The sequence below is a fragment of the Parasteatoda tepidariorum genome, chromosome 2 (assembly GCF_982258835.1).
Source record: "Parasteatoda tepidariorum strain Cologne lab strain chromosome 2, Ptep-v5.0, whole genome shotgun sequence".
Classification (NCBI taxonomy): Eukaryota; Metazoa; Arthropoda; class Arachnida; order Araneae; family Theridiidae; genus Parasteatoda; species Parasteatoda tepidariorum.
This window is the reverse complement of record NC_141756.1, coordinates 122,790,620-122,804,344: the sequence shown is the minus strand read 5'-3', so window position 1 is coordinate 122,804,344 and position 13,725 is coordinate 122,790,620. Positions and strand designations below refer to the sequence as shown.

Sequence of the window (13,725 nt, the reverse complement as noted above, 5' to 3'; positions counted from 1 at the left end):
TTAACTTTTTTATAATTATGATTCGATGTTGTTTTTAATTTTCCAACTCTGCCAGAAATTAGACTTTTATATACCAAAGAATCGTACCAAAGGGAATATTTATACACTAAGTAGGGGGCACGTAAAGCCAAAATAGATTTTGCTAATTAACCGGAAGGAAGCTCTTTTGGCTATATATTCGTGGAAGCAACGTGCGTGTCGTGGTGTGGTTGTTAACGCTAAGCGTAAAGAAGTTTGTGGACTAGGTGGTCAGGGGTTCGGTCCTGGTCACGGAGCATTTTTTAATTCTTTTTTCTATTTACTTCGTTTTATCTTTAAAATTTATTTTTCGATATTTCAACGTGATTAAAGTGTTATATATATCAGAAAAATTATTTTTCTTCTTTAAAGAGGGAATAATAGCTGAAATACGGATAAATTTCGACTCCGGAGCTATGCACTCGACTCACTCTGTAACTCCCCTTAATATTAACTTATAATTTTCAAGCTCTGCCAGAAATTAGAGTTTTATATACCAAACAATCGTACCAAAGGGAATATTTATACACTAATTAGGGGGCACATAAATAGCTAAAATATATTTTGTTAATTAACCGGAAGGAAGCTGTTTTAGCTATATATTCGTGGAAGCAACGTGCGAGTTGTGGTGTGGTTGTTAACGCTCAGAATAAAGAAGTTTGTAGACTGGGTGGTCAGGGGTTCGGTCCTGGTCACGGAGTATTTTTAAATATTTTTTTCTATTTACTTCGTTTTATTTTTTAACATTTTCTCTATCAACTTCATTCTTATAATGGTTCGATTTTGACAACAAAAAAAATTTCTTTTTCTCTCTATCGCTGAAATACCGATTTGAGACTTCTAATGGTCATTTTTTGTAAAAGGATTCTGAAAGTTCATAATAAAAACTTTTTTGCGAAACAAACTGCAACTTTTTTGCGAAGCAAATTCATAACAAACTTAAGATAATAATGATAATAATAAATCTAGCTCGACCTCTTCGTATTTCACTCAAGGAAAAATGAAAAAATAGAATCCTTGAATATTAATAAATAAAATTTTTAATGTTATTTTTAATCACATAAGAAATATTTTCAACTCGAAAAATTAACATATTTTAATCTGTTTTTTTTATTCGTTTTCATGCGATAAGGTAAAATGAAATTTAATTTAATAAAACCAGCATGCAAACGCTTTTTTTCCCCCACTACCATAAAAAAATTCTTTCTCAAGTATTTCTCTTTATTTCAAAAGAAGAATAAATCACGAAAAAAACACTCTTATTATGGCACATTATAATCATATCTGTCCCGCAGTGGACTGATCATTAAGACACGGTTCCCAGCAGATTACCGAAGTCAAGCATCACTGGCTGCGGTCAGTGTGCGGGTGTGTGATCACTTGGATCAGTCTGCGTAGGGACCGAGGGTGTGCGGTAAGGGTCCTCGTTAAACTGTTCTACCGTTAAGTGCTCGACTTCGCGTGCAGGTCGTTGGGCTACCGAAGCAGGGGTGCCATCCCCTCTGCAGAGGATCAAAATTGTGATTTCTTGTCTTCGGATCATCCTCAGGGATGTTTCCCAGACCGTCGCTAATAGCCCATTGTGCAGTTCTAGTGCGACGTTAATTAACAACAACATAATCATATCTTGAAGGATGGGTTTTCAAAACAAAAAGATTAAAATTAAAGTCGTTAACTCGAATTTTTAAAAAGATCCCATGATCATCAATCATTGAATTGGCGACCTTTTCAACCCTCTCAAGTTCTGAGGTTCAATTTTTTCTACGCGCATCGTAGAATTTGATTGGTTAACAAATTCAAGGCTTAGGCGAAGCGCTGTTATTGGAAATCTTAAAATTGTTCTTAATAGACGTTCTGTCTGTACATCTGTCTTTATTTCCAGGCAGATATATTAATTTTATTTTTGTAACTACAGTAGAATATCACATCCGTTATTTTAAATAAAGTGTTTTTATTTACAATTAGTATTTCTCAGTTACTGCTGCCATAATGAAACAATTCATGAAATCTTTAAATTAAAAAGCACTCTTTTTATTGCTTAATTATTATAGTGTTGACCATTTTATTTCAGTAACAAATTGACTTTTTGTTATTGGATGAAGTTAGTTCTTTAGCTTAAATTTGCAAATCTACTATTTAAAATGTGTGTTGTTTCTTGTGTTTTATTTATTTTCCTATATGATCAGCAGTGGTCTAAATTGAGTTTTAAAACTGTTTACATTTTCAAATATAATAAAATGTATTAATGTTTTAATTTTCCGGTGATTTTACAACACTCAAATTAAAAGAATACTTTTTTATAGTTTAGCTGCATTGAATTAACCATTTATTTTAAGTAACAAGTAAGCTTTCTGTTAGTTGCTTTGGTTTCACATTGCAATTTGTAATTTTTGTTACTTCTTTTGTTTTTTAATCTTTCTATCTACTAATTTGCTGACCCTTGGCCTAAATTAAATTTTAATATAGCTTACATTGTGAAATATATTAAAATGCAATAGGTATTTCATGATTTAATTTTAAGGTTACTTATTTTTGAGCTCAGTTTAACCATTTATTATACTAGTAAATATTTTATGTATTTCTATATTGATTTTCTTAAAAGATATAAAATGTAATAATTTTCATTTTTAAATTTTTCTAAAATGTAGGTGTAATATCAGTATATTTACAATTTCGTTTGGTATTCATACTTAACATTATATGATTATAAAAATTCAATGCTATTAGTAGTTGTGAATTAAATTTGTGATTTGGAGTTGTGTACCTGTTATTATTAGTTGTATTAATTAAAATTCATTATATTTTAATAATTCTTTAGATCATAATTTTTTTAAAAAAAAGGTTTTATATTGTTTATATAAAATATTGAAGGATTACAGCTGTTTTAAGCCGTTAAATTTATTTTTCTTGCTTATTGTATTTTAGTTATCACATATTTGAAAAAGATTTATTATAGCTTGAAAATCTTTATTACAATCTATCAGGGTTGGCAGGTTTTTGACATGTGACAGTTTTTGACAGTTTAAACCATGGTCAAAAACCTGACTGTCAAAAATGTCAAAAAATGTCAAAAACCTATATGCATATGTGAAATTTAATTAATACATAAAATTTATATATTTTTTATAAAGGATAGTGTTCCTAAATATGTTCTAGAAAAAATAAATTTAAAATTTTGAAGAAACACAGTTATTTTGAATAGTAACCAAAATCTTGTACTTTTGAAAGCTCACATCTTTTGTAATATTATGTATTCATTTTCATGTGTTATTGAAAATCTGCAGTGATATTATTAAGAAATTTATTTATAACCAAATTTAGTGTATAGTATAGATTATACTAAAAATTAGACATTTTTAAAGATAAACGTTAGCAGTTTTGCACATTAGACATCTTTTAAGGAAAAATCTTTTTAATATTCTTTTAAATCTTCTTAATAATCTTTTTAGCATAAGACAATACAAATTTAAGTGCTTTCTGTTAAATACACAGAGTAGTTAGTGTCGATTTACAGTATATTCAGCCTATTCATTTACTATGCTGAAAATTTAGTTTATCCAAATACTTGTGAATTTCATTTTGCTGAATACTATATACATAGTTTTGTTGAATATCTAAATATTCAGCTGTTGAATAATTACTTCTTGCTTTCAAGATATTCATTATTTGTATTCTTAATACAAGTGGGGGAAAAAATTAAGAGGTAAAAATTGTTTTAAAATGATAAGTGTAATAATTATAAATAAATATAATAAACAATATGAATTATATTTATCATTATTCACAAATATAACTACTTTTAAATTCAAATTAACAATCTGGATAATAAAGATATTCGGTATAACATTAAAATTTTTTTTCATACACTTGTATCAAGTTTGTATTTATACAACATAACTTGTAAGTTCCTTATAAATATTAGTTATATGTTCCTTATATGTCAAAAATGCATAGTAATAAACTTTCAATTTTCTTAAGTATCAAAAAAAAAATTTTTTTTTTTCAAAATATGAATATTTAAAAAAATTTTGTGCAAAATTTTTCTGCTCATGCATTTGAATATAAATTTCTGAGATTTTAAATCTGTTATTTTACTTTAATTTTAATTAAAAAATATTTTAAAACCTGCTGATTACCTATAGTATAATTAAATTTCAATATAATGCATGGCAACTGTTGGTAGTTTTGAAGTTTATATATTTTTTTGGCAAACTTTAGTTTTTGACATTTTTGACGGTTTAAACCAGTATTATACCCTTGTCATGTCAAAAACCACTTTTTGACGTTAAAAACCCAACCCTGCAATCTATATTATCAATTAGATTGTAATTATAAGATGCTTAAAAAAAGTTGCTTTAATGTTTGATATTTCTCTAGGAAAAAGTGTTACTCGGGAGAAGAAAAACATATATATTCTTGGGCAATGGGAAGATTTCCCTATCATGATCTGTAGCTGAATAATCTCCAAATATTTTCAACTTCCGGGCAGTGGTTTACAAGGTACTGGACACATTACAGACGAGGACCAACTTGAAGGATATATATCTCATAACCTCCAATCAAGTTTGTATATCTCTTTTTTTTTTAAATTGAGATTTTAAAATCTATTAAATGCATTGGCAATTGCAGTTTGCACGACAGGTTCTTGTGATATGGAAAAATTCCTGGAGAGATTTCATTTACTATCCAGGGTTTTAGTTTTTGCATCAAAAGCTGGTTTTGACACGACATGTCAAAAACCTGTCGAAAAGTATAGTAAACTGTTTGTCAAAATGTGGCAAAAACTTATAAAAACCAGTGACAAGTTTCTTTTTTGTCATTGAAGATATTTTATTAAACACCCATCTACATAATTATTTCAATCATGCATAATATTTGCATTATAATTACTAATATAATTATTATTCATATACATCATATATTAAAAATGTATCTAAAATAATTTATTTGCTTTCTTAATGACTAATGTATTATTTATATTTTAAGGTTATTATGTTTGATATATTATACTGTTGAGTTTACATTACAGATAATTACTATTGTTCTAATTGTTGAGTTGGTAGTTGTTATTCGTCTGAATATTGATGGTACAATTTAGACAGATTTCTTAGCTTAATTAAAACTAAAGTTGTCACTAATAATTCTATAATCTTAACCTGTGAATTTTTTTTTGTAATTCACATTATATTTGTTTTTCATGCTTATGTGTGCAGCGTGAAAAAAATAAGCAGACCACCCAGGATGATTTTTGATCTAATGATCAGATCTTCACATTCTCTGACTCAGTCCTAATGGTTTGAAAGGGTGATCTCAAATATGGCAATTAATTAGTGCAGATGACATTTTAAGGTTCAAAATCAGATGGATTAAGGTATTATGAAGAATTAGGATTTCTGACCCACAATCGTGGAAAAGGTCCCAATACTTTGGTCAGGAGAGTAGTCCAAAATTTGTACCCCTTTATGTTAAGTTTTATATTCGTCAAATATTTCGTCATATCTGAAGAACTTTTTAGTCGAATTTAAAATTTTTTGCCCACAATTATTAAGTTGGTTTATCCAACGATAATTCGATGCAAAAAAATAACTTGCATATTTTATTTAGCAATTATAATCTAAAAAATTTTATACTGTAAAGTGCACAATTATATATATTTTACGGAATAATTTTGCTATATAATCATTATATCATTTACTCGTATAAATCGATTAATTTTTTTCAATCAATCGGTTAAAGTGCTTTATCAAGTTGATAACAAAAAAAGTTGGAGGTCTACATTTTTCATCAAAAATATTCGTTTATGCAGGTGTAATTATTTTTTATTTTTTTGCTGTTTACTTATATTTTGTGGCTTTTTTTTTTAAACATATTATTTACTTTGTAAGAGGAAGATATAATAATTTATATTTATTAAACATTTCTATGTTTAAAATTTTTGTTTTCCTTTTAAATTGTAGTTTTTGACTAAGTATGGTAAAATAATAAGCATTTCATTCAAATTATTTGTTGATGAAAGTATTTTATTTGAAGTCTGTTTATTTTTATAGATTACTTTTTAGTTTTCACATACAATTTATTTAATGTTTCTTCTGCTAAATGCTTCAGCTAAAATATTTTTAAATCCATACAAATATTAATGATCAATTTAATAATTTATGATCGCCATTTTAAAGTTTTTATAATATTTTTCTCAATGTTTTCTGTCCATTAAGTAAATAATTTTATTGTGTATTAAGTGCAAAATTTGCATGAAATACGAAATATTTTCAAGTCAAAATTTACCATCTTTTTTTTTTTTAAACTCTTAATTATTAAAGATTGTTACTAATTGAAGATTATTATGGTCTTTGGTGTAATATATTCATAACATTTCAGTTTTATAGCTGATTTCTTTTATAGCCCGGCAAGAGATTCATCTGACTTGTCCCTGGACAAAATTTTAAACTTTTTAAACTTTAGAAAAAAGTTCCTGAATAAAAAAAAAAAATCTTTAGTGTCTATTTTTCTTAATATTTCTGCATTATTTTGTTTTACTTTACTATGTTATCCTATTTAATCATGATAATCTTTGGTTTGTTAGACTGTTAATGTGCACAAATTATAACTTTAAATAAGTATGTAAATTATGAAAATGAGTTTTACATACTTTTTTTAAATTATTTTTTCACAAGTTGATATGTGTATTTTAACTTTTTTATTCTTTTCTCACTCTTATAACAAGCCTAGTTAGTGACTATAATAAGCTATCTGATTGGAGGAAATAGTCATCCCTGGGTCGGGGAAGCCTGTTTCAGATGCTTCAGACTTTTCTGTTATCTAGTAGAACTTAGTCAGGCATAAATTATAGTATTATAAGTTTTTAAAGTCACACATCAAACAATAAAAATTTAGTAGACCAATGGGAGTACTATTCTTTTAGTGTACCGAGATCTTAATATGGTAGCTAAACTTGAAGGGAAAAATAAAACTTTATGTTTGCATAATTTATGTTATGGTACACATGCTATGAGATAAGAGACTGCTGCATAGAATAAAAAAGAGAAATCGGGACACATATAATAATGAAACTTCACTAGAATTTATTTGCATTAATAAATATCATTAAAAAAATTGCATTTAAAGCTCTCTGTTTTTAGATAAATGCAGTTTTCATTGACTTCAATCAACATAAAACATTAAAACCATACACATCAATATCATTACACTGCAATGCATCTTATACATAAAAGGGAACTTAACCTTTTTTTTTTGTCGACAAATACATTGTCCAAAATAGTCTATTTTGGACAATGTAAAGTAATATCATGTAAAGTAATTTTTATCAGCAACATTAAGAATAATTATTATAAACATTAAGTATGCTTTTACCATTGTTATAATATAAGCTATGTAAAGTGTGATTTTTCCTCACTATCCTGTTCCTCGCTATCCAAAACATTTAAAAACTATTACCCCATAATGATTTAGGAGTACTGTTTATTAAAATTTAGTAAAAAAAAAAAAAAAAAAAGCTATAACATTTGTAAATAAATTCAACATACTGAGTAAAATGTTGAGATTAGATAATAAGAAAAACTGTGAAATTAACAAAATATACTAAAAATTAATTATCTAAAAATTCCTAAATAAAGTAAATTCTCAAAGCCCAAAAGATATTTCTTTTAGCTGAAAGACAAATCTCGCTGTCAGTCCACAGATAGCACGTAAATTTGAAATTTAAACATTTCAATTTTAAATGCTTCATCTCATGGAAAAGGGGGGTGGGTGGAGAAACTTTCCAAGTGTAGCCACTTTCCAGAAAAATTTAAAAGCTGGTAGCAATTGTCATCCAAAAATATTTGTAAATTTATGTTACTGCTGACTAATTGTATTCCTGAAATATCCCTAAAATGAAAGCCTTTGAAACTTACAATAACCTCATTAAGTAATTGGCGCCTCTTTTAAAAATTTTCCAGACTGTGGCCACTCTGCACCGCGCGGAAGAACTTATTTATTTCTATAATATTCGCTACTGAAACCTTCAGCTTAGAATAATAAAATTAGAATTTTTTTTTAACACATGGAATTCAATATAAAAATTTTTTTTTCATTATTATTTTGCTAATTCCTAACATTTCGACAAATTTGGCACCCATGCATACCATTTGGGTGACATTTGTAGATCATTTTACGAAGATTGTTGCCATATTGGCATAAACCTTATAAATTTTAATCAAGTTCATTGCAGTATTTAGTTCTTATGATGCCGATCTATTTAATCAATCCAAAAAGTTAGAAATTTCAAACTGTTGATAGTTTCCCACAACATATATTTATTTTATTATATATTTTATTAATAATATATTTTATTTTTAAGATTAAATGGGCCTCAATAGACTTCATCCTAATGGCTGTGATAACGTTGGGGCTTCATAGCTATTGTTTTGCATAGCTGCAAATGCACTGACAGTTCTGCAGTGAACTGACTGATCATCAAGATCCCAATAGAACACTGAAGTCAAGCATCACTGGCTGCGGTCAGTGTGCGGGTGAGTAACCTCTTTGATCAGCATGCAAAGGGACCGAGAGTGTGCTGTATCGGTCCTCGTTAAACTGTTTTAAGCAAAGTGATTGACTTCGCATGTCATCAGGCTACCGAAGCAGAGGTCATCCCCTCTCCAGAGGATGAAAAATGGGGATGGCATGTCTTCGGATCATCCTCTGCGATGTTTCCCAGATTGTCGTTAATAGCCCATAGTTCAGATCTAGTGGGACGTAAACCAACAACAACTGAGACTCGGATGTTCTGTATTTTAAAATTTTTTATTTAGAACTACCTATGTATAATCATTTGTGTGGATCGGCTCTTCTTTGTCGCTTTGTTTTCGCTCTCACTTTTATGTCATTAATTTATGTAAATGCCATCTTTAATGTAAATTTAACTTCCTACGTTTGCTTTAAAATTAAGTTATTTTAAATGACCTCGGCACTTAGTGATTAATTATTTCTTATTTAGCTACCTCTGAGTGTAAATTTTTTTTTCCCCTTAAGTTTATATTTTATTTAATTACCCATATATATTTTATTTACCTGTCCACAGTAAATTTTGTTGAAGATCATTTAAAAAAAATAATAAAATTCTGTTTTCAGTTTAATAGCAATTTGTTTTGTTCATTAGTATATTTCCCTTAATTTCTTTCATGAATCATAGTTTGTCCGTTTAAAACAAGGTCAAAACCAAAAAAAAATTTTTTTTAAAAAGATAAAGCCTGGTTTTTCTTATAATTTTTTTTTTAATAAACATGTTTTTAAATAAATTTTCTGCTATTTATGTGAATGTTTTCAGTTTGAATATTGAAAAATGAAATAGAAATTCTCACATTTGTTACAATTTTGAGTTTAATTGATAATTGGAATTCACCTACTTGAAATAGACATAAATCTGCAATTTTTAATTGTTTATGTAAAATTAATTTTGTCCCCCCCCAAAAAAAGCCTATGTAATTGTCCCCCCCCCCAAAAAAAAAGCCTATGTAAAAGAAATTAATGCAATCAATTTTTAGATAAAATCATAACTCTTAAAATGTTTAAAATAAAATTGATTGTTAGTTATTCCCTGTTATGTTAGTTTTTTTTTGTATTAGTTAAATTGTGTAATTACTGAAAGAATTAAAGTTTTTCTAACTTTATTTTTACAAATTATCTGGTATCCAGATAACCGGGAAAATTTTTGATCGGTTTTCCCGCCATTTTAAACTGGAACGATTATGAAAAGCAGAAATTGAACTCATCCTTGAAGTTGAGTAGAGGAAAATGTAAGGAAGGGGAGAATTTTTTCCCCCGTTTACGCAGAGAAACGTCATTTCCTCCGCAACCTTGAAGGCAGGGAAGGGAGGAATGTTTTATTTTCTCCTTTAGACGGTCAATCAAGTTCAAGGGTGTGGCATGCTGATTTTGTTTTCTGTTTGATTTACGAGGAGGTTGGGGAAAATGCATTGCATGCATATCAGTGAACAGAAAATGAAGGAGAAAAATATATTTATCTATTTGACATCAATTAATAAAAATAAAATCTTTTTCTTCTGAATAAATTCTTATTCTTTTGAAGTGCGGTATCATTTGCAAGTTTTTATTGATGTGGAATCACATCTGCTGTAATTAAATATCGTGTTTTTATCAACACAAAAAATAAAAATAAAAGGAGAATTGTTTATTAATTTAAACATAGGATTATTTTATGAAGCAGATTGCAGTTTTGTTTTTCTGATTCCACTACGTTTGATTTTTTTTTCTTTTCAAGATAAATTTTGCACTCAATAAATTAATTCTTTTTATTCATAAATTTTATCATTAGGTTTTTTTTTAAAATTCCGCTGATCTTGCCTAGTTCTGGGTTTTAATATTTATGCTAGTGCCTTTTTTAACTATCGTTTTGGTTCGATAATTTTCAAGTGTTTTTATTTAGATTAATAAGTTTTCCTTTTATTTTATCGTTTCCCCTGTATAATCAGGTATGAAATATATTGCGTTATTTAACCATTAGTTTTGTTTATATTAGTTAATTAAGGAATTGTAATTATTTTTAAAAAATAAATACGAGAATTTTGTATTTTTTAAACTTGTTTTTCTTGTCTAAACTTGCAATTTTTTTTATTCTTTTCAATGTTATTTTTCTACCATTTTTTTTCTTTTTACAGTTAGGAGTACCTTTCTTTTTTCTCTTACTTTATGAATTACACTTTTTCCTTGTAATTCGGGTTCGATAAAACATCGATTAACGACACTTTTTGGTCGATCCAGAAAACCCGGAAATTCAGACATCCGGGATAGCGATGGTCCCGAGCATCCCGGATAATTGGTTCTCTACTGTATTTATTATTATAATATTTAAAATTGCTATTTTTATACTTTATTTAAAAAAAAAGTTTGAGAAATTTTGTTAAAATATTTTTTTTTGTTTATGCTGAAAAAGAACAATAAGAGCTTTGTTACATTTAAAGCTAATAACCAAAACATAATTTTTTTTTTGTGTTTTAGAACCATTAAGGCTGAAATATATTTTTACAATTTTAAATGTTTGTAATTATGTAGCCCATTTATCAATTTTATTCTTTTCATCATTTTAATTATATTATTTAGTTGAAATATTACATTGTCTTGTTTCTGCCATGATGCTGCATTTTAAAATTGCATTGATTTCACATTTCCTCGATCACATTGATTCGAAGCAACCAGGTTGTATAATTTTTATTTGACCTATATCAGTTCATAAAAGCATGTCTAAGCAATAACAAAAAGTATCTAAAGACGACTGTTATAACTATAAACTTATGCTCACAGTAATTTGGTTTATATGTTTTATTAGTATTCATTATACGTACAAAAATTTTTGTTGCTTAATGATTTAAAAAATATGCTGTGACAAATTTCTTTTAAAAAAATAAATAACCAAGATGATAGACATAATTAAATAAAAATCTTAAAATTGATAAATATTTATATTTTTCTTTACAACAAAAGTTGTATAGTCATTCATAGATTCAGTTAGATTTTGAGATCTATGGGTCTCCAAGACTTAGAAAGTCTGCTGTTAAAGAAAATCGTTACATATGTTGGAGAAATCAAGGCTGATTAAGATTGGTCAAACACCTGCATCTAGGAAAAACTGTGTAATATGATGCTGAAAATTATTCTAATTTTCTCGTTAAGCTATTTAATCAAATAGCTTAATTAATTAAATATTTTAAGTTTTGTCTACCATCTCAGATAAAAATATTTTAGTGGATCTGTTAATAACCATTTCTCTTTAAAAACTAATTCCAATTTCTCAACATTACTTTTGTTGAAGAAAAAAAATAGTTACCTCAGAAGTCCTTGAAAATCATTAAATAGGGAGTAAATGTTACTGAAATTTTTCGCGACTGGTAGACAGGGTTTAAAAAGTTATTTTTTTCTTCATAAAAACCCAAAAATCAGGTGTTTTTTTAATTTTTTTATTTTAAAAGAAAGGTTAAATAGTATTTTATATCTAAATGTTATCTTAGTAATGTGTGAATATGTATATATATTGTGACGAATTTTAATATAAAGGAGAATGAGATATTCAAGAAAATGTATTTTTTTAATTAAGAAATATTTAATAGCAGATTGATGAAAAGAAATAAAATTGATAAATGTGTTACATAAATATATACACACATATTATAGTAAAGGTGGGTTTTAGTTTTGACCGTTAGAAAAACAAAGAACTATTTACTTTTGTGTCATTTATTTTAACATAATTGAGCTTTAAATATAACAATGTTCTTATTGACATATTGCAAAATTATGAAACATTTACTTAAAAAATATTTTAAGTGAATTTTAAAATAATGAATGTAAGCATAAAATTCAAATTTGTATACAATTCAAATTTGTTTATCTAAGTAGCAGAAAACAAATATGAAATTGAACTGAAAAAATAAAATTTAGAAAAGCACCTTATTCTTGTTTATACTTTTGTTAGAACAAGAATTACTTTTGAATTAGTTATGGTCTAATTTATTTTAAGCATTTTTACAAAACCTTGTGTTTTTATTTTAAATTTGCTTACAATACTTTATTTCACATTGGTATTTTTGTGAGAACTCAAATTCTATCTAAACATTTGAAAATTGCAGTTTTGTGTTTATTTAAAATAACCGAATTTAACTGAAAATTTCCAAAAAGGTGAGAAAACCATCTTGTCACTTCGCAATACTTAAACAAATAAAAAATCAATATAAATACAGGAAAATTTATTTATTAAAAAGATTCTTTTAAAAAAAATATTCTTTTTTCTTCTTCTTTTTTTTTCTTTTAAATTATTTGGTTTAAACGGCATTGTTTTAAACCAGCTAAGTCTGCTAAAGAGGTGATTGTGCTCCGGAAAAATACCGGATTTTTCGCTAACAACACTTCTGAAGTTTCTGGAAATCCTAGGTTCAGAAGCTTCAAGAAATCATCGATCATGTGTAAAAATTCTTGTCTATTTTATTTAAAAATATTAGAACTAGAATTTATATTTGGCGTCTTTCATTTGTAAATATTTTTCCTGGCAGAATAATAAATGTGATTAGAGATAAAAGTAAACTTATACATAATTATTCATTTAAATTATGCTGTAAATAATTTATTTAGAATTTAATGTTTTGAAAATATAAATGATTTAACTTTATAAAGACATTAATTTTTTGAAATACGTCATTAATGATTTTAATAAGAAATTTTCAGGATCTTTGAGTTGGGATCACAATCACCCCTGAAGATTTCAACAATACATCGGAATAAAAATCCAGATAAAAAAAATATATTTAGGAAGAGAAATGAGGCAAATGATTGTTAAAGTGATCAAGAGTTTAATGGATAAAATGTGATAATTTTCATTTCTAAACATATGAATGTTGAACATTGTTTGATTGACATTGTCTTTTGACATTTGCTTAAAAACTTATTAAATAGTTGATATCTAACGTCTAAAACTAAATTAAGGAAATGAAAATAAAATACAGGGTCGCCACTCCACAGGGAGAATAGGGGAAACCTGGAAAATAAAGGGAATTAAAAAATCAAATAAATTAACAGGGAAAATGCAAGGAATATTTATTTCTTATTTTCTTTTTTTACAAAATGTTGTCCTCTTTAAATGCAATCTATGGGATTTTTAAATATAGTTCAGTTATACTTTACTATTTTATTTGCTGTAATTTT

The 13,725-nt window shown here is 27.0% G+C and overlaps 1 protein-coding gene across 2 annotated transcripts in view; it reads left to right on the top strand.

Moving 5' to 3' along the window:
- Positions 1-1,850: 1,850 nt before the first annotated feature.
- The window catches only part of LOC110283431 (uncharacterized), a 43,605-nt gene continuing 31,730 nt past the window's right edge, over positions 1,851-13,725 (top strand). The window contains exons 1-3 of one of the 2 annotated variants that reach the window (XM_087158257.1): positions 1,851-2,119; positions 4,396-4,581; positions 8,375-8,546. The gene's annotated coding sequence lies outside the window, so the exon portion shown is untranslated. The remainder of the gene's footprint in view (positions 2,120-4,395; positions 4,582-8,374; positions 8,547-13,725) is intronic. The other variant, XM_087158256.1, reaches the window with a different exon arrangement.